This window comes from Ascaphus truei, chromosome 2 (genome assembly GCF_040206685.1).
Source record: "Ascaphus truei isolate aAscTru1 chromosome 2, aAscTru1.hap1, whole genome shotgun sequence".
NCBI lineage: Eukaryota > Metazoa > Chordata > Amphibia > Anura > Ascaphidae > Ascaphus > Ascaphus truei.
Window position 1 is genome coordinate 9241223 of NC_134484.1, and position 20552 is coordinate 9261774.

Genomic DNA, 20552 nt, shown 5'->3' on the forward strand with positions numbered 1-20552 from the left:
CATTTGAGAGAAGCAGCCTCTTTTGTAGGTCCCACACACGCACACTGCTTAGCTTTGTCAAACAGGAGGCCAGTGCAGAAGCTCTTGAAGCAGCCAGGACACAGGTGATGGCTGCGGGGGAGCTGCTTTCCTCCTCAGGCCCACAGGTTTTCCTGTTTTGTGTCTCAGGCAAGTAATGATGGCACATGATCTATTGACTTGAGTTGGACTAATGTCCATTGTTGTTGTGAATTTTCCCAGGCAAATAGTGAAATGTTACAATGTCCATTGTTGTTGTGAATTTTCCCAGGCAAATAGTGAAATGTTCCATTGCCCCTTTGTGCACACTTGACGTCAGCGGCCTTAACGAAACATGGAGGAAATAAGTGAGCCCGTGCTGTGTTCTCTGCTGCTGCTTTTTTTTGTGACTAGGCTTTTGGGCCTAAACATGCAGAGGAGCCAGGGAAGGCATGCAAGGCCTTGAAGCTACGGAAGAGGCCCTGCAGCTGGGCTTTGCTATGGAGGATGGCTGTGCAATGCGTAGCAGGCCCCTAGTGAGTGCAGGAGCAGAAAAAGTGTTCAAGCAGCGTGTGAGAAACATGAAGTGTTCTTTGTCTGGCAAAGGCAAGTGCAAGATACTGCTTGTAAGGATTGCTTTGCAATGCCTGGCAGGCCCAGCAGGAACTTTGGCAGCAAAGGTTATGAAGCCAAAGTGACACGTGCGTTTGCCTTCAAATACTTTGTGGGCAAGCTAGCCGTCTATCTGAACAAGCTCCTCACCCCTAGCACATGCAACACTTATCATGGGACTTAACATGTGACTCCAAAACACTGTTGATGGCCCCAAGGTTGAACAAAGTATCCGGCCGCTTCTCCTTCTCTTACCGTGCACCCCAAAACTGGAACAATCTACAGGAGACTCTCACCCGCCACCATCAGCAGTCTAAGTTCTTTGAAAAGTAAAGCTGCTGTCTCCCATTTGAATGTAGTCTGTAAGTGTTCCATCCGCCTCTAACATATACTGTACTATGTGTTACTGTGCATGCAATGTCTTGTATACAATGTATAACCTTGCTGACTTCATGTAACAATGTATTTGTAAGCATGTATTTGTAAGGATGATAACTTTGTGGCCAGGACATGGTTTGAAATGAGAGGTAGCTCTGAATGTATTACTACTTCCTGGTAAAACATTTGCTAGCGAAATCAATCTAGTGAAGAAAGGAAGGATGAAAAGTTGTTTTGCTGCCGCCGAGTTTGTTGCTGTTGTGAATGTGCAAGAAAAAAATGAGCATTGAGAAGATTGCCCCCTCCTGTTAAGTGTTGATAGCAATGAAAAGCAAAAGCCTACAGCACCTGGTATTCCCAGGCGGTCTCCCATCCAAGTACTAACCAGGCCCGACCCTGCTTAGCTTCCGAGATCAGACGAGATCGGGCGCATTCAGGGTGGTGTGGCCGTAGGCAAAGACAGTGCTCACTCTGTGTCCTGTTATACGCATGCTGCTCTTGTGGTGTCACTGCCTGGTTCCTCCCACATGCTGCTTTCTCACATGCTGCTTTTTCACATGCTGCTTTTTCACATGCTGCTTTTTCACATGCTGCTTTTTCACATGCTGCTTTTTCACATGCTGCTTTTTCACATGCTGCTTAGCCTTCATTCATTTGTGCAGTGTAGCAATTGCATGTCCTCTACACATTCATGTCAATTTGCTTTGGACTATTTGGATGAAGAAGAACATTATATGAGCTATCTTTTTTCATGTGTTGGCCGTTGTTGGGAAGCTACTTCTTCTTTCTTTTCTTTTTTTCTTCATACGAAGGATGCCCTTCTGAACGCAGGAGCAAAACATTTGAGAGAAGCAGCCTCTTTTGTAGGTCCCACACACGCACACTGCTTAGCTTTGTCAAACAGGAGGCCAGTGCAGAAGCTTTTGAAGCAGCCAGGACACAGGTGATGGCTGCGGGGGAGCTGCTTTCCTCCTCAGGCCCACAGGTTTTCCTGTTTTGTGTCTCAGGCAAGTAATGATGGCACATGATCTATTGACTTGAGTTGGACTAATGTCCATTGTTGTTGTGAATTTTCCCAGGCAAATAGTGAAATGTTACAATGTCCATTGTTGTTGTGAATTTTCCCAGGCAAATAGTGAAATGTTCCATTGCCCCTTTGTGCACACTTGACGTCAGCGGCCTTAACGAAACATGGAGGAAATAAGTGAGCCCGTGCTGTGTTCTCTGCTGCTGCTTTTTTTTGTGACTAGGCTTTTGGGCCTAAACATGCAGAGGAGCCAGGGAAGGCATGCAAGGCCTTGAAGCTACGGAAGAGGCCCTGCAGCTGGGCTTTGCTATGGAGGATGGCTGTGCAAGGCGTAGCAGGCCCCTAGTGAGTGCAGGAGCAGAAAAAGTGTTCAAGCAGCGTGTGAGAAACATGAAGTGTTCTTTGTCTGGCAAAGGCAAGTGCAAGATACTGCTTGTAAGGATTGCTTTGCAATGCCTGGCAGGCCCAGCAGGAACTTTGGCAGCAAAGGTTATGAAGCCAAAGTGACACGTGCGTTTGCCTTCAAATACTTTGTGGGCAAGCTAGCCGTCTATCTGAACAAGCTCCTCACCCCTAGCACATGCAACACTTATCATGGGACTTAACATGTGACTCCAAAACACTGTTGATGGCCCCAAGGTTGAACAAAGTATCCGGCCGCTTCTCCTTCTCTTACCGTGCACCCCAAAACTGGAACAATCAACAGGAGACTCTCATCCGCCACCATCAGCAGTCTAAGTTCTTTGAAAAGTAAAGCTGCTGTCTCCCATTTGAATGTAGTCTGTAAGTGTTCCATCCGCCTCTAACATATACTGTACTATGTGTTACTGTGCATGCAATGTCTTGTATACAATGTATAACCTTGCTGACTTCATGTAACAATGTATTTGTAAGCATGTATTTGTAAGCATGATAACTTTGTGGCCAGGACATGGTTTGAAATGAGAGGTAGCTCTGAATGTATTACTACTTCCTGGTAAAACATTTGCTAGCGAAATCAATCTAGTGAAGAAAGGAAGGATGAAAAGTTGTTTTGCTGCCGCCGAGTTTGTTGCTGTTGTGAATGTGCAAGAAAAAAATGAGCATTGAGAAGATTGCCCCCTCCTGTTAAGTGTTGATAGCAATGAAAAGCAAAAGCCTACAGCACCTGGTATTCCCAGGCGGTCTCCCATCCAAGTACTAACCAGGCCTGACCCTGCTTAGCGTCCGAGATCAGACGAGATCGGGCGCATTCAGGGTGGTGTGGCCGTAGGCAAAGACAGTGCTCACTCTGTGTCCTGTTATACGCATGCTGCTCTTGTGGTGTCACTGCCTGGTTCCTCCCACATGCTGCTTTCTCACATGCTGCTTTTTCACATGCTGCTTTTTCACATGCTGCTTTTTCACATGCTGCTTTTTCACATGCTGCTTTTTCACATGCTGCTTTTTCACATGCTGCTTTTTCACATGCTGCTTTTTCACATGCTGCTTAGCCTTCATTCATTTGTGCAGTGTAGCAATTGCATGTCCTCTACACTTTCATGTCAATTTGCTTTGGACTATTTGGATGAAGAAGAACATAATATGAGCTATCTTTTTTCATGTGTTGGCCGTTGTTGGGAAGCTACTTCTTCTTTCTTTTCTTTTTTTCTTCATACGAAGGATGCCCTTCTGAACGCAGGAGCAAAACATTTGAGAGAAGCAGCCTCTTTTGTAGGTCCCACACACGCACACTGCTTAGCTTTGTCAAACAGGAGGCCAGTGCAGAAGCTTTTGAAGCAGCCAGGACACAGGTGATGGCTGCGGGGGAGCTGCTTTCCTCCTCAGGCCCACAGGTTTTCCTGTTTTGTGTCTCAGGCAAGTAATGATGGCACATGATCTATTGACTTGAGTTGGACTAATGTCCATTGTTGTTGTGAATTTTGCGTAGCAGGCCCCTAGTGAGTGCAGGAGCAGAAAAAGTGTTCAAGCAGCGTGTGAGAAACATGAAGTGTTCTTTGTCTGGCAAAGGCAAGTGCAAGATACTGCTTGTAAGGATTGCTTTGCAATGCCTGGCAGGCCCAGCAGGAACTTTGGCAGCAAAGGTTATGAAGCCAAAGTGACACGTGCGTTTGCCTTCAAATACTTTGTGGGCAAGCTAGCCGTCTATCTGAACAAGCTCCTCACCCCTAGCACATGCAACACTTATCATGGGACTTAACATGGGACTCCAAAACACTGTTGATGGCCCCAAGGTTGAACAAAGTATCCGGCCGCTTCTCCTTCTCTTACCGTGCACCCCAAAACTGGAACAATCTACAGGAGACTCTCATCCGCCACCATCAGCAGTCTAAGTTCTTTGAAAAGTAAAGCTGCTGTCTCCCATTTGAATGTAGTCTGTAAGTGTTCCATCCGCCTCTAACATATACTGTACTATGTGTTACTGTGCATGCAATGTCTTGTATACAATGTATAACCTTGCTGACTTCATGTAACAATGTATTTGTAAGCATGTATTTGTAAGCATGATAACTTTGTGGCCAGGACATGGTTTGAAATGAGAGGTAGCTCTGAATGTATTACTACTTCCTGGTAAAACATTTGCTAGCGAAATCAATCTAGTGAAGAAAGGAAGGATGAAAAGTTGTTTTGCTGCCGCCGAGTTTGTTGCTGTTGTGAATGTGCAAGAAAAAAATGAGCATTGAGAAGATTGCCCCCTCCTGTTAAGTGTTGATAGCAATGAAAAGCAAAAGCCTACAGCACCTGGTATTCCCAGGCGGTCTCCCATCCAAGTACTAACCAGGCCCGACCCTGCTTAGCTTCCGAGATCAGACGAGATCGGGCGCATTCAGGGTGGTGTGGCCGTAGGCAAAGACAGTGCTCACTCTGTGTCCTGTTATACGCATGCTGCTCTTGTGGTGTCACTGCCTGGTTCCTCCCACATGCTGCTTTCTCACATGCTGCTTTCTCACATGCTGCTTTTTCACATGCTGCTTTTTCACATGCTGCTTTTTCACATGCTGCTTTTTCACATGCTGCTTTTTCACATGCTGCTTTTTCACATGCTGCTTTTTCACATGCTGCTTTTTCACATGCTGCTTTTTCACATGCTGCTTTTTCACATGCTGCTTTTTCACATGCTGCTTTTTCACATGCTGCTTAGCCTTCATTCATTTGTGCAGTGTAGCAATTGCATGTCCTCTACACATTCATGTCAATTTGCTTTGGACTATTTGGATGAAGAAGAACATTATATGAGCTATCTTTTTTCATGTGTTGGCCGTTGTTGGGAAGCTACTTCTTCTTTCTTTTCTTTTTTTCTTCATACGAAGGATGCCCTTCTGAACGCAGGAGCAAAACATTTGAGAGAAGCAGCCTCTTTTGTAGGTCCCACACACGCACACTGCTTAGCTTTGTCAAACAGGAGGCCAGTGCAGAAGCTTTTGAAGCAGCCAGGACACAGGTGATGGCTGCGGGGGAGCTGCTTTCCTCCTCAGGCCCACAGGTTTTCCTGTTTTGTGTCTCAGGCAAGTAATGATGGCACATGATCTATTGACTTGAGTTGGACTAATGTCCATTGTTGTTGTGAATTTTCCCAGGCAAATAGTGAAATGTTACAATGTCCATTGTTGTTGTGAATTTTCCCAGGCAAATAGTGAAATGTTCCATTGCCCCTTTGTGCACACTTGACGTCAGCGGCCTTAACGAAACATGGAGGAAATAAGTGAGCCCGTGCTGTGTTCTCTGCTGCTGCTTTTTTTTGTGAGTAGGCTTTTGGGCCTAAACATGCAGAGGAGCCAGGGAAGGCATGCAAGGCCTTGAAGCTACGGAAGAGGCCCTGCAGCTGGGCTTTGCTATGGAGGATGGCTGTGCAAGGCGTAGCAGGCCCCTAGTGAGTGCAGGAGCAGAAAAAGTGTTCAAGCAGCGTGTGAGAAACATGAAGTGTTCTTTGTCTGGCAAAGGCAAGTGCAAGATACTGCTTGTAAGGATTGCTTTGCAATGCCTGGCAGGCCCAGCAGGAACTTTGGCAGCAAAGGTTATGAAGCCAAAGTGACACGTGCGTTTGCCTTCAAATACTTTGTGGGCAAGCTAGCCGTCTATCTGAACAAGCTCCTCACCCCTAGCACATGCAACACTTATCATGGGACTTAACATGGGACTCCAAAACACTGTTGATGGCCCCAAGGTTGAACAAAGTATCCGGCCGCTTCTCCTTCTCTTACCGTGCACCCCAAAACTGGAACAATCTACAGGAGACTCTCATCCGCCACCATCAGCAGTCTAAGTTCTTTGAAAAGTAAAGCTGCTGTCTCCCATTTGAATGTAGTCTGTAAGTGTTCCATCCGCCTCTAACATATACTGTACTATGTGTTACTGTGCATGCAATGTCTTGTATACAATGTATAACCTTGCTGACTTCATGTAACAATGTATTTGTAAGCATGTATTTGTAAGCATGATAACTTTGTGGCCAGGACATGGTTTGAAATGAGAGGTAGCTCTGAATGTATTACTACTTCCTGGTAAAACATTTGCTAGCGAAATCAATCTAGTGAAGAAAGGAAGGATGAAAAGTTGTTTTGCTGCCGCCGAGTTTGTTGCTGTTGTGAATGTGCAAGAAAAAAATGAGCATTGAGAAGATTGCCCCCTCCTGTTAAGTGTTGATAGCAATGAAAAGCAAAAGCCTACAGCACCTGGTATTCCCAGGCGGTCTCCCATCCAAGTACTAACCAGGCCCGACCCTGCTTAGCTTCCGAGATCAGACGAGATCGGGCGCATTCAGGGTGGTGTGGCCGTAGGCAAAGACAGTGCTCACTCTGTGTCCTGTTATACGCATGCTGCTCTTGTGGTGTCACTGCCTGGTTCCTCCCACATGCTGCTTTCTCACATGCTGCTTTTTCACATGCTGCTTTTTCACATGCTGCTTTTTCACATGCTGCTTTTTCACATGCTGCTTTTTCACATGCTGCTTTTTCACATGCTGCTTAGCCTTCATTCATTTGTGCAGTGTAGCAATTGCATGTCCTCTACACATTCATGTCAATTTGCTTTGGACTATTTGGATGAAGAAGAACATTATATGAGCTATCTTTTTTCATGTGTTGGCCGTTGTTGGGAAGCTACTTCTTCTTTCTTTTCTTTTTTTCTTCATACGAAGGATGCCCTTCTGAACGCAGGAGCAAAACATTTGAGAGAAGCAGCCTCTTTTGTAGGTCCCACACACGCACACTGCTTAGCTTTGTCAAACAGGAGGCCAGTGCAGAAGCTTTTGAAGCAGCCAGGACACAGGTGATGGCTGCGGGGGAGCTGCTTTCCTCCTCAGGCCCACAGGTTTTCCTGTTTTGTGTCTCAGGCAAGTAATGATGGCACATGATCTATTGACTTGAGTTGGACTAATGTCCATTGTTGTTGTGAATTTTCCCAGGCAAATAGTGAAATGTTACAATGTCCATTGTTGTTGTGAATTTTCCCAGGCAAATAGTGAAATGTTCCATTGCCCCTTTGTGCACACTTGACGTCAGCGGCCTTAACGAAACATGGAGGAAATAAGTGAGCCCGTGCTGTGTTCTCTGCTGCTGCTTTTTTTTGTGACTAGGCTTTTGGGCCTAAACATGCAGAGGAGCCAGGGAAGGCATGCAAGGCCTTGAAGCTACGGAAGAGGCCCTGCAGCTGGGCTTTGCTATGGAGGATGGCTGTGCAAGGCGTAGCAGGCCCCTAGTGAGTGCAGGAGCAGAAAAAGTGTTCAAGCAGCGTGTGAGAAACATGAAGTGTTCTTTGTCTGGCAAAGGCAAGTGCAAGATACTGCTTGTAAGGATTGCTTTGCAATGCCTGGCAGGCCCAGCAGGAACTTTGGCAGCAAAGGTTATGAAGCCAAAGTGACACGTGCGTTTGCCTTCAAATACTTTGTGGGCAAGCTAGCCGTCTATCTGAACAAGCTCCTCACCCCTAGCACATGCAACACTTATCATGGGACTTAACATGTGACTCCAAAACACTGTTGATGGCCCCAAGGTTGAACAAAGTATCCGGCCGCTTCTCCTTCTCTTACCGTGCACCCCAAAACTGGAACAATCAACAGGAGACTCTCATCCGCCACCATCAGCAGTCTAAGTTCTTTGAAAAGTAAAGCTGCTGTCTCCCATTTGAATGTAGTCTGTAAGTGTTCCATCCGCCTCTAACATATACTGTACTATGTGTTACTGTGCATGCAATGTCTTGTATACAATGTATAACCTTGCTGACTTCATGTAACAATGTATTTGTAAGCATGTATTTGTAAGCATGATAACTTTGTGGCCAGGACATGGTTTGAAATGAGAGGTAGCTCTGAATGTATTACTACTTCCTGGTAAAACATTTGCTAGCGAAATCAATCTAGTGAAGAAAGGAAGGATGAAAAGTTGTTTTGCTGCCGCCGAGTTTGTTGCTGTTGTGAATGTGCAAGAAAAAAATGAGCATTGAGAAGATTGCCCCCTCCTGTTAAGTGTTGATAGCAATGAAAAGCAAAAGCCTACAGCACCTGGTATTCCCAGGCGGTCTCCCATCCAAGTACTAACCAGGCCTGACCCTGCTTAGCGTCCGAGATCAGACGAGATCGGGCGCATTCAGGGTGGTGTGGCCGTAGGCAAAGACAGTGCTCACTCTGTGTCCTGTTATACGCATGCTGCTCTTGTGGTGTCACTGCCTGGTTCCTCCCACATGCTGCTTTCTCACATGCTGCTTTTTCACATGCTGCTTTTTCACATGCTGCTTTTTCACATGCTGCTTTTTCACATGCTGCTTTTTCACATGCTGCTTTTTCACATGCTGCTTTTTCACATGCTGCTTTTTCACATGCTGCTTAGCCTTCATTCATTTGTGCAGTGTAGCAATTGCATGTCCTCTACACTTTCATGTCAATTTGCTTTGGACTATTTGGATGAAGAAGAACATAATATGAGCTATCTTTTTTCATGTGTTGGCCGTTGTTGGGAAGCTACTTCTTCTTTCTTTTCTTTTTTTCTTCATACGAAGGATGCCCTTCTGAACGCAGGAGCAAAACATTTGAGAGAAGCAGCCTCTTTTGTAGGTCCCACACACGCACACTGCTTAGCTTTGTCAAACAGGAGGCCAGTGCAGAAGCTTTTGAAGCAGCCAGGACACAGGTGATGGCTGCGGGGGAGCTGCTTTCCTCCTCAGGCCCACAGGTTTTCCTGTTTTGTGTCTCAGGCAAGTAATGATGGCACATGATCTATTGACTTGAGTTGGACTAATGTCCATTGTTGTTGTGAATTTTGCGTAGCAGGCCCCTAGTGAGTGCAGGAGCAGAAAAAGTGTTCAAGCAGCGTGTGAGAAACATGAAGTGTTCTTTGTCTGGCAAAGGCAAGTGCAAGATACTGCTTGTAAGGATTGCTTTGCAATGCCTGGCAGGCCCAGCAGGAACTTTGGCAGCAAAGGTTATGAAGCCAAAGTGACACGTGCGTTTGCCTTCAAATACTTTGTGGGCAAGCTAGCCGTCTATCTGAACAAGCTCCTCACCCCTAGCACATGCAACACTTATCATGGGACTTAACATGGGACTCCAAAACACTGTTGATGGCCCCAAGGTTGAACAAAGTATCCGGCCGCTTCTCCTTCTCTTACCGTGCACCCCAAAACTGGAACAATCTACAGGAGACTCTCACCCGCCACCATCAGCAGTCTAAGTTCTTTGAAAAGTAAAGCTGCTGTCTCCCATTTGAATGTAGTCTGTAAGTGTTCCATCCGCCTCTAACATATACTGTACTATGTGTTACTGTGCATGCAATGTCTTGTATACAATGTATAACCTTGCTGACTTCATGTAACAATGTATTTGTAAGCATGTATTTGTAAGCATGATAACTTTGTGGCCAGGACATGGTTTGAAATGAGAGGTAGCTCTGAATGTATTACTACTTCCTGGTAAAACATTTGCTAGCGAAATCAATCTAGTGAAGAAAGGAAGGATGAAAAGTTGTTTTGCTGCCGCCGAGTTTGTTGCTGTTGTGAATGTGCAAGAAAAAAATGAGCATTGAGAAGATTGCCCCCTCCTGTTAAGTGTTGATAGCAATGAAAAGCAAAAGCCTACAGCACCTGGTATTCCCAGGCGGTCTCCCATCCAAGTACTAACCAGGCCCGACCCTGCTTAGCTTCCGAGATCAGACGAGATCGGGCGCATTCAGGGTGGTGTGGCCGTAGGCAAAGACAGTGCTCACTCTGTGTCCTGTTATACGCATGCTGCTCTTGTGGTGTCACTGCCTGGTTCCTCCCACATGCTGCTTTCTCACATGCTGCTTTTTCACATGCTGCTTTTTCACATGCTGCTTTTTCACATGCTGCTTTTTCACATGCTGCTTTTTCACATGCTGCTTTTTCACATGCTGCTTTTTCACATGCTGCTTTTTCACATGCTGCTTTTTCACATGCTGCTTTTTCACATGCTGCTTTTTCACATGCTGCTTTTTCACATGCTGCTTAGCCTTCATTCATTTGTGCAGTGTAGCAATTGCATGTCCTCTACACATTCATGTCAATTTGCTTTGGACTATTTGGATGAAGAAGAACATTATATGAGCTATCTTTTTTCATGTGTTGGCCGTTGTTGGGAAGCTACTTCTTCTTTCTTTTCTTTTTTTCTTCATACGAAGGATGCCCTTCTGAACGCAGGAGCAAAACATTTGAGAGAAGCAGCCTCTTTTGTAGGTCCCACACACGCACACTGCTTAGCTTTGTCAAACAGGAGGCCAGTGCAGAAGCTTTTGAAGCAGCCAGGACACAGGTGATGGCTGCGGGGGAGCTGCTTTCCTCCTCAGGCCCACAGGTTTTCCTGTTTTGTGTCTCAGGCAAGTAATGATGGCACATGATCTATTGACTTGAGTTGGACTAATGTCCATTGTTGTTGTGAATTTTCCCAGGCAAATAGTGAAATGTTACAATGTCCATTGTTGTTGTGAATTTTCCCAGGCAAATAGTGAAATGTTCCATTGCCCCTTTGTGCACACTTGACGTCAGCGGCCTTAACGAAACATGGAGGAAATAAGTGAGCCCGTGCTGTGTTCTCTGCTGCTGCTTTTTTTTGTGAGTAGGCTTTTGGGCCTAAACATGCAGAGGAGCCAGGGAAGGCATGCAAGGCCTTGAAGCTACGGAAGAGGCCCTGCAGCTGGGCTTTGCTATGGAGGATGGCTGTGCAAGGCGTAGCAGGCCCCTAGTGAGTGCAGGAGCAGAAAAAGTGTTCAAGCAGCGTGTGAGAAACATGAAGTGTTCTTTGTCTGGCAAAGGCAAGTGCAAGATACTGCTTGTAAGGATTGCTTTGCAATGCCTGGCAGGCCCAGCAGGAACTTTGGCAGCAAAGGTTATGAAGCCAAAGTGACACGTGCGTTTGCCTTCAAATACTTTGTGGGCAAGCTAGCCGTCTATCTGAACAAGCTCCTCACCCCTAGCACATGCAACACTTATCATGGGACTTAACATGGGACTCCAAAACACTGTTGATGGCCCCAAGGTTGAACAAAGTATCCGGCCGCTTCTCCTTCTCTTACCGTGCACCCCAAAACTGGAACAATCTACAGGAGACTCTCATCCGCCACCATCAGCAGTCTAAGTTCTTTGAAAAGTAAAGCTGCTGTCTCCCATTTGAATGTAGTCTGTAAGTGTTCCATCCGCCTCTAACATATACTGTACTATGTGTTACTGTGCATGCAATGTCTTGTATACAATGTATAACCTTGCTGACTTCATGTAACAATGTATTTGTAAGCATGTATTTGTAAGCATGATAACTTTGTGGCCAGGACATGGTTTGAAATGAGAGGTAGCTCTGAATGTATTACTACTTCCTGGTAAAACATTTGCTAGCGAAATCAATCTAGTGAAGAAAGGAAGGATGAAAAGTTGTTTTGCTGCCGCCGAGTTTGTTGCTGTTGTGAATGTGCAAGAAAAAAATGAGCATTGAGAAGATTGCCCCCTCCTGTTAAGTGTTGATAGCAATGAAAAGCAAAAGCCTACAGCACCTGGTATTCCCAGGCGGTCTCCCATCCAAGTACTAACCAGGCCCGACCCTGCTTAGCTTCCGAGATCAGACGAGATCGGGCGCATTCAGGGTGGTGTGGCCGTAGGCAAAGACAGTGCTCACTTTGTGTCCTGTTATACGCATGCTGCTCTTGTGGTGTCACTGCCTGGTTCCTCCCACATGCTGCTTTTTCACATGCTGCTTTTTCACATGCTGCTTTTTCACATGCTGCTTTTTCACATGCTGCTTTTTCACATGCTGCTTTTTCACATGCTGCTTTTTCACATGCTGCTTAGCCTTCATTCATTTGTGCAGTGTAGCAATTGCATGTCCTCTACACTTTCATGTCAATTTGCTTTGGACTATTTGGATGAAGAAGAACATTATATGAGCAATCTTTTTTCATGTGTTGGCCGTTGTTGGGAAGCTACTTCTTCTTTCTTTTCTTTTTTTCTTCATACGAGGGATGCCCTCTTGAACGCAGGAGCAAAACATTTGAGAGAAGCAGCCTCTTTTGTAGGTCCCACACACGCACACTGCTTAGCTTTGTCAAACAGGAGGCCAGTGCAGAAGCTCTTGAAGCAGCCAGGACACAGGTGATGGCTGCGGGGGAGCTGCTTTCCTCCTCAGGCCCACAGGTTTTCCTGTTTTGTGTCTCAGGCAAGTAATGATGGCACATGATCTATTGACTTGAGTTGGACTAATGTCCATTGTTGTTGTGAATTTTCCCAGGCAAATAGTGAAATGTTACAATGTCCATTGTTGTTGTGAATTTTCCCAGGCAAATAGTGAAATGTTCCATTGCCCCTTTGTGCACACTTGACGTCAGCGGCCTTAACGAAACATGGAGGAAATAAGTGAGCCCGTGCTGTGTTCTCTGCTGCTGCTTTTTTTTGTGAGTAGGCTTTTGGGCCTAAACATGCAGAGGAGCCAGGGAAGGCATGCAAGGCCTTGAAGCTACGGAAGAGGCCCTGCAGCTGGGCTTTGCTATGGAGGATGGCTGTGCAAGGCGTAGCAGGCCCCTAGTGAGTGCAGGAGCAGAAAAAGTGTTCAAGCAGCGTGTGAGAAACATGAAGTGTTCTTTGTCTGGCAAAGGCAAGTGCAAGATACTGCTTGTAAGGATTGCTTTGCAATGCCTGGCAGGCCCAGCAGGAACTTTGGCAGCAAAGGTTATGAAGCCAAAGTGACACGTGCGTTTGCCTTCAAATACTTTGTGGGCAAGCTAGCCGTCTATCTGAACAAGCTCCTCACCCCTAGCACATGCAACACTTATCATGGGACTTAACATGTGACTCCAAAACACTGTTGATGGCCCCAAGGTTGAACAAAGTATCCGGCCGCTTCTCCTTCTCTTACCGTGCACCCCAAAACTGGAACAATCAACAGGAGACTCTCATCCGCCACCATCAGCAGTCTAAGTTCTTTGAAAAGTAAAGCTGCTGTCTCCCATTTGAATGTAGTCTGTAAGTGTTCCATCCGCCTCTAACATATACTGTACTATGTGTTACTGTGCATGCAATGTCTTGTATACAATGTATAACCTTGCTGACTTCATGTAACAATGTATTTGTAAGCATGTATTTGTAAGCATGATAACTTTGTGGCCAGGACATGGTTTGAAATGAGAGGTAGCTCTGAATGTATTACTACTTCCTGGTAAAACATTTGCTAGCGAAATCAATCTAGTGAAGAAAGGAAGGATGAAAAGTTGTTTTGCTGCCGCCGAGTTTGTTGCTGTTGTGAATGTGCAAGAAAAAAATGAGCATTGAGAAGATTGCCCCCTCCTGTTAAGTGTTGATAGCAATGAAAAGCAAAAGCCTACAGCACCTGGTATTCCCAGGCGGTCTCCCATCCAAGTACTAACCAGGCCTGACCCTGCTTAGCGTCCGAGATCAGACGAGATCGGGCGCATTCAGGGTGGTGTGGCCGTAGGCAAAGACAGTGCTCACTTTGTGTCCTGTTATATACGCATGCTGCTCTTGTGGTGTCACTGCCTGGTTCCTCCCACATGCTGCTTTTTCACATGCTGCTTTTTCACATGCTGCTTTTTCACATGCTGCTTTTTCACATGCTGCCTTTTCACATGCTGCTTTTTCACATGCTGCTTAGCCTTCATTCATTTGTGCAGTGTAGCAATTGCATGTCCTCTACACATTCATGTCAATTTGCTTTGGACTATTTGGATGAAGAAGAACATTATATGAGCTATCTTTTTTCATGTGTTGGCCGTTGTTGGGAAGCTACTTCTTCTTTCTTTTCTTTTTTTCTTCATACGAAGGATGCCCTTCTGAACGCAGGAGCAAAACATTTGAGAGAAGCAGCCTCTTTTGTAGGTCCCACACACGCACACTGCTTAGCTTTGTCAAACAGGAGGCCAGTGCAGAAGCTTTTGAAGCAGCCAGGACACAGGTGATGGCTGCGGGGGAGCTGCTTTCCTCCTCAGGCCCACAGGTTTTCCTGTTTTGTGTCTCAGGCAAGTAATGATGGCACATGATCTATTGACTTGAGTTGGACTAATGTCCATTGTTGTTGTGAATTTTCCCAGGCAAATAGTGAAATGTTACAATGTCCATTGTTGTTGTGAATTTTCCCAGGCAAATAGTGAAATGTTCCATTGCCCCTTTGTGCACACTTGACGTCAGCGGCCTTAACGAAACATGGAGGAAATAAGTGAGCCCGTGCTGTGTTCTCTGCTGCTGCTTTTTTTTGTGACTAGGCTTTTGGGCCTAAACATGCAGAGGAGCCAGGGAAGGCATGCAAGGCCTTGAAGCTACGGAAGAGGCCCTGCAGCTGGGCTTTGCTATGGAGGATGGCTGTGCAAGGCGTAGCAGGCCCCTAGTGAGTGCAGGAGCAGAAAAAGTGTTCAAGCAGCGTGTGAGAAACATGAAGTGTTCTTTGTCTGGCAAAGGCAAGTGCAAGATACTGCTTGTAAGGATTGCTTTGCAATGCCTGGCAGGCCCAGCAGGAAGTTTGGCAGCAAAGGTTATGAAGCCAAAGTGACACGTGCGTTTGCCTTCAAATACTTTGTGGGCAAGCTAGCCGTCTATCTGAACAAGCTCCTCACCCCTAGCACATGCAACACTTATCATGGGACTTAACATGTGACTCCAAAACACTGTTGATGGCCCCAAGGTTGAACAAAGTATCCGGCCGCTTCTCCTTCTCTTACCGTGCACCCCAAAACTGGAACAACCTACAGGAGACTCTCATCCGCCACCATCAGCAGTCTAAGTTCTTTGAAAAGTAAAGCTGCTGTCTCCCATTTGAATGTAGTCTGTAAGTGTTCCATCCGCCTCTAACATATACTGTACTATGTGTTACTGTGCATGCAATGTCTTGTATACAATGTATAACCTTGCTGACTTCATGTAACAATGTATTTGTAAGCATGTATTTGTAAGCATGATAACTTTGTGGCCAGGACATGGTTTGAAATGAGAGGTAGCTCTGAATGTATTACTACTTCCTGGTAAAACATTTGCTAGCGAAATCAATCTAGTGAAGAAAGGAAGGATGAAAAGTTGTTTTGCTGCCGCCGAGTTTGTTGCTGTTGTGAATGTGCAAGAAAAAAATGAGCATTGAGAAGATTGCCCCCTCCTGTTAAGTGTTGATAGCAATGAAAAGCAAAAGCCTACAGCACCTGGTATTCCCAGGCGGTCTCCCATCCAAGTACTAACCAGGCCCGACCCTGCTTAGCTTCCGAGATCAGACGAGATCGGGCGCATTCAGGGTGGTGTGGCCGTAGGCAAAGACAGTGCTCACTCTGTGTCCTGTTATATACGCATGCTGCTCTTGTGGTGTCACTGCCTGGTTCCTCCCACATGCTGCTTTCTCACATGCTGCTTTTTCACATGCTGCTTTTTCACATGCTGCTTTTTCACATGCTGCTTTTTCACATGCTGCTTTTTCACATGCTGCTTAGCCTTCATTCATTTGTGCAGTGTAGCAATTGCATGTCCTCTACACATTCATGTCAATTTGCTTTGGACTATTTGGATGAAGAAGAACATTATATGAGCTATCTTTTTTCATGTGTTGGCCGTTGTTGGGAAGCTACTTCTTCTTTCTTTTCTTTTTTTCTTCATACGAAGGATGCCCTTCTGAACGCAGGAGCAAAACATTTGAGAGAAGCAGCCTCTTTTGTAGGTCCCACACACGCACACTGCTTAGCTTTGTCAAACAGGAGGCCAGTGCAGAAGCTTTTGAAGCAGCCAGGACACAGGTGATGGCTGCGGGGGAGCTGCTTTCCTCCTCAGGCCCACAGGTTTTCCTGTTTTGTGTCTCAGGCAAGTAATGATGGCACATGATCTATTGACTTGAGTTGGACTAATGTCCATTGTTGTTGTGAATTTTCCCAGGCAAATAGTGAAATGTTACAATGTCCATTGTTGTTGTGAATTTTCCCAGGCAAATAGTGAAATGTTCCATTGCCCCTTTGTGCACACTTGACGTCAGCGGCCTTAACGAAACATGGAGGAAATAAGTGAGCCCGTGCTGTGTTCTCTGCTGCTGCTTTTTTTTGTGACTAGGCTTTTGGGCCTAAACATGCAGAGGAGCCAGGGAAGGCATGCAAGGCCTTGAAGCTACGGAAGAGGCCCTGCAGCTGGGCTTTGCTATGGAGGATGGCTGTGCAAGGCGTAGCAGGCCCCTAGTGAGTGCAGGAGCAGAAAAAGTGTTCAAGCAGCGTGTGAGAAACATGAAGTGTTCTTTGTCTGGCAAAGGCAAGTGCAAGATACTGCTTGTAAGGATTGCTTTGCAATGCCTGGCAGGCCCAGCAGGAACTTTGGCAGCAAAGGTTATGAAGCCAAAGTGACACGTGCGTTTGCCTTCAAATACTTTGTGGGCAAGCTAGCCGTCTATCTGAACAAGCTCCTCACCCCTAGCACATGCAACACTTATCATGGGACTTAACATGTGACTCCAAAACACTGTTGATGGCCCCAAGGTTGAACAAAGTATCCGGCCGCTTCTCCTTCTCTTACCGTGCACCCCAAAACTGGAACAACCTACAGGAGACTCTCATCCGCCACCATCAGCAGTCTAAGTTCTTTGAAAAGTAAAGCTGCTGTCTCCCATTTGAATGTAGTCTGTAAGTGTTCCATCCGCCTCTAACATATACTGTACTATGTGTTACTGTGCATGCAATGTCTTGTATACAATGTATAACCTTGCTGACTTCATGTAACAATGTATTTGTAAGCATGTATTTGTAAGCATGATAACTTTGTGGCCAGGACATGGTTTGAAATGAGAGGTAGCTCTGAATGTATTACTACTTCCTGGTAAAACATTTGCTAGCGAAATCAATCTAGTGAAGAAAGGAAGGATGAAAAGTTGTTTTGCTGCCGCCGAGTTTGTTGCTGTTGTGAATGTGCAAGAAAAAAATGAGCATTGAGAAGATTGCCCCCTCCTGTTAAGTGTTGATAGCAATGAAAAGCAAAAGCCTACAGCACCTGGTATTCCCAGGCGGTCTCCCATCCAAGTACTAACCAGGCCTGACCCTGCTTAGCGTCCGAGATCAGACGAGATCGGGCGCATTCAGGGTGGTGTGGCCGTAAGCAAAGACAGTGCTCACTTTGTGTCCTGTTATATACGCATGCTGCTCTTGTGGTGTCACTGCCTGGTTCCTCCCACATGCTGCTTTTTCACATGCTGCTTTTTCACATGCTGCTTTTTCACATGCTGCTTTTTCACATGCTGCTTTTTCACATGCTGCCTTTTCACATGCTGCTTTTTCACATGCTGCTTAGCCTTCATTCATTTGTGCAGTGTAGCAATTGCATGTCCTCTACACTTTCATGTCAATTTGCTTTGGACTATTTGGATGAAGAAGAACATTATATGAGCAATCTTTTTTCATGTGTTGGCCGTTGTTGGGAAGCTACTTCTTCTTTCTTTTCTTTTTTTCTTCATACGAAGGATGCCCTCTTGAACGCAGGAGCAAAACATTTGAGAGAAGCAGCCTCTTTTGTAGGTCCCACACACGCACACTGCTTAGCTTTGTCAAACAGGAGGCCAGTGCAGAAGCTTTTGAAGCAGCCAGGACACAGGTGATGGCTGCGGGGGAGCTGCTTTCCTCCTCAGGCCCACAGGTTTTCCTGTTTTGTGTCTCAGGCAAGTAATGATGGCACATGATCTATTGACTTGAGTTGGACTAATGTCCATTGTTGTTGTGAATTTTGCGTAGCAGGCCCCTAGTGAGTGCAGGAGCAGAAAAAGTGTTCAAGCAGCGTGTGAGAAACATGAAGTGTTCTTTGTCTGGCAAAGGCAAGTGCAAGATACTGCTTGTAAGGATTGCTTTGCAATGCCTGGCAGGCCCAGCAGGAAGTTTGGCAGCAAAGGTTATGAAGCCAAAGTGACACGTGCGTTTGCCTTCAAATACTTTGTGGGCAAGCTAGCCGTCTATCTGAACAAGCTCCTCACCCCTAGCACATGCAACACTTATCATGGGACTTAACATGTGACTCCAAAACACTGTTGATGGCCCCAAGGTTGAACAAAGTATCCGGCCGCTTCTCCTTCTCTTACCGTGCACCCCAAAACTGGAACAACCTACAGGAGACTCTCATCCGCCACCATCAGCAGTCTAAGTTCTTTGAAAAGTAAAGCTGCTGTCTCCCATTTGAATGTAGTCTGTAAGTGTTCCATCCGCCTCTAACATATACTGTACTATGTGTTACTGTGCATGCAATGTCTTGTATACAATGTATAACCTTGCTGACTTCATGTAACAATGTATTTGTAAGCATGTATTTGTAAGCATGATAACTTTGTGGCCAGGACATGGTTTGAAATGAGAGGTAGCTCTGAATGTATTACTACTTCCTGGTAAAACATTTGCTAGCGAAATCAATCTAGTGAAGAAAGGAAGGATGAAAAGTTGTTTTGCTGCCGCCGAGTTTGTTGCTGTTGTGAATGTGCAAGAAAAAAATGAGCATTGAGAAGATTGCCCCCTCCTGTTAAGTGTTGATAGCAATGAAAAGCAAAAGCCTACAGCACCTGGTATTCCCAGGCGGTCTCCCATCCAAGTACTAACCAGGCCCGACCCTGCTTAGCTTCCGAGATCAGACGAGATCGGGCGCATTCAGGGTGGTGTGGCCGTAGGCAAAGACAGTGCTCACTCTGTGTCCTGTTATATACGCATGCTGCTCTTGTGGTGTCACTGCCTGGTTCCTCCCACATGCTGCTTTTTCACATGCTGCTTTTTCACATGCTGCTTTTTCACATGCTGCTTTTTCACATGCTGCTTTTTCACATGCTGCTTTTTCACATGCTGCTTTTTCACATGCTGCTTTTTCACATGCTGCTTAGCCTTCATTCATTTGTGCAGTGTAGCAATTGCATGTCCTCTACACTTTCATGTCAATTTGCTTTGGACTATTTGGATGAAGAAGAACATTATATGAGCAATCTTTTTTCATGTGTTGGCCGTTGTTGGGAAGCTACTTCTTCTTTCTTTTCTTTTTTTCTTCATACGAGGGATGCCCTCTTGAACGCAGGAGCAAAACATTTGAGAGAAGCAGCCTCTTTTGTAGGTCCCACACACGCACACTGCTTAGCTTTGTCAAACAGGAGGCCAGTGCAGAAGCTCTTGAAGCAGCCAGGACACAGGTGATGGCTGCGGGGGAGCTGCTTTCCTCCTCAGGCCCACAGGTTTTCCTGTTTTGTGTCTCAGGCAAGTAATGATGGCACATGATCTATTGACTTGAGTTGGACTAATGTCCATTGTTGTTGTGAATTTTCCCAGGCAAATAGTGAAATGTTACAATGTCCATTGTTGTTGTGAATTTTCCCAGGCAAATAGTGAAATGTTCCATTGCCCCTTTGTGCACACTTGACGTCAGCGGCCTTAACGAAACATGGAGGAAATAAGTGAGCCCGTGCTGTGTTCTCTGCTGCTGCTTTTTTTTGTGAGTAGGCTTTTGGGCCTAAACATGCAGAGGAGCCAGGGAAGGCATGCAAGGCCTTGAAGCTACGGAAGAGGCCCTGCAGCTGGGCTTTGCTATGGAGGATGGCTGTGCAATGCGTAGCAGGCCCCTAGTGAGTGCAGGAGCAGAAAAAGTGTTCAAGCAGCGTGTGAGAAACATGAAGTGTTCTTTGTCTGGCAAAGGCAAGTGCAAGATACTGCTTGTAAGGATTGCTTTGCAATGCCTGGCAGGCCCAGCAGGAAGTTTGGCAGCAAAGGTTATGAAGCCAAAGTGACACGTGCGTTTGCCTTCAAATACTTTGTGGGCAAGCTAGCCGTCTATCTGAACAAGCTCCTCACCCCTAGCACATGCAACACTTATCATGGGACTTAACATGTGACTCCAAAACACTGTTGATGGCCCCAAGGTTGAACAAAGTATCCGGCCGCTTCTCCTTCTCTTACCGTGCACCCCAAAACTGGAACAATCTACAGGAGACTCTCATCCGCCACCATCAGCAGTCTAAGTTCTTTGAAAAGTAAAGCTGCTGTCTCCCATTTGAATGTAGTCTGTAAGTGTTCCATCCGCCTCTAACATATACTGTACTATGTGTTACTGTGCATGCAATGTCTTGTATACAATGTATAACCTTGCTGACTTCATG

At 45.8% G+C, this 20552-nt stretch overlaps 1 protein-coding gene and 11 non-coding genes across 12 annotated transcripts in view; 1 reads left to right on the plus strand and 11 right to left on the minus strand.

The window, feature by feature from the left end:
• LOC142488078 (uncharacterized) overlaps positions 1-20552 on the plus strand; it is a 908622-nt gene that overhangs the window by 167689 nt on the left and 720381 nt on the right. The window lies entirely within an intron of this gene.
• On the minus strand, positions 1324-1442 carry LOC142488962 (5S ribosomal RNA). The gene has a single exon (XR_012799758.1). It is a non-coding gene; the product is annotated as a 5S ribosomal RNA (ribosomal RNA).
• On the minus strand, positions 3150-3268 carry LOC142488987 (5S ribosomal RNA). Its single transcript, XR_012799782.1, has one exon. It is a non-coding gene; the product is annotated as a 5S ribosomal RNA (ribosomal RNA).
• LOC142488964 (5S ribosomal RNA) lies at positions 4724-4842 on the minus strand. The gene has a single exon (XR_012799760.1). It is a non-coding gene; the product is annotated as a 5S ribosomal RNA (ribosomal RNA).
• LOC142488965 (5S ribosomal RNA) lies at positions 6655-6773 on the minus strand. Its single transcript, XR_012799761.1, has one exon. It is a non-coding gene; the product is annotated as a 5S ribosomal RNA (ribosomal RNA).
• LOC142488988 (5S ribosomal RNA) lies at positions 8481-8599 on the minus strand. The gene has a single exon (XR_012799783.1). It is a non-coding gene; the product is annotated as a 5S ribosomal RNA (ribosomal RNA).
• Positions 10055-10173, minus strand: LOC142488966 (5S ribosomal RNA). Its single transcript, XR_012799762.1, has one exon. It is a non-coding gene; the product is annotated as a 5S ribosomal RNA (ribosomal RNA).
• On the minus strand, positions 11971-12089 carry LOC142488967 (5S ribosomal RNA). Its single transcript, XR_012799763.1, has one exon. It is a non-coding gene; the product is annotated as a 5S ribosomal RNA (ribosomal RNA).
• On the minus strand, positions 13797-13915 carry LOC142488989 (5S ribosomal RNA). Its single transcript, XR_012799784.1, has one exon. It is a non-coding gene; the product is annotated as a 5S ribosomal RNA (ribosomal RNA).
• On the minus strand, positions 15610-15728 carry LOC142488968 (5S ribosomal RNA). The gene has a single exon (XR_012799764.1). It is a non-coding gene; the product is annotated as a 5S ribosomal RNA (ribosomal RNA).
• Positions 17423-17541, minus strand: LOC142488990 (5S ribosomal RNA). Its single transcript, XR_012799785.1, has one exon. It is a non-coding gene; the product is annotated as a 5S ribosomal RNA (ribosomal RNA).
• On the minus strand, positions 18969-19087 carry LOC142488969 (5S ribosomal RNA). Its single transcript, XR_012799765.1, has one exon. It is a non-coding gene; the product is annotated as a 5S ribosomal RNA (ribosomal RNA).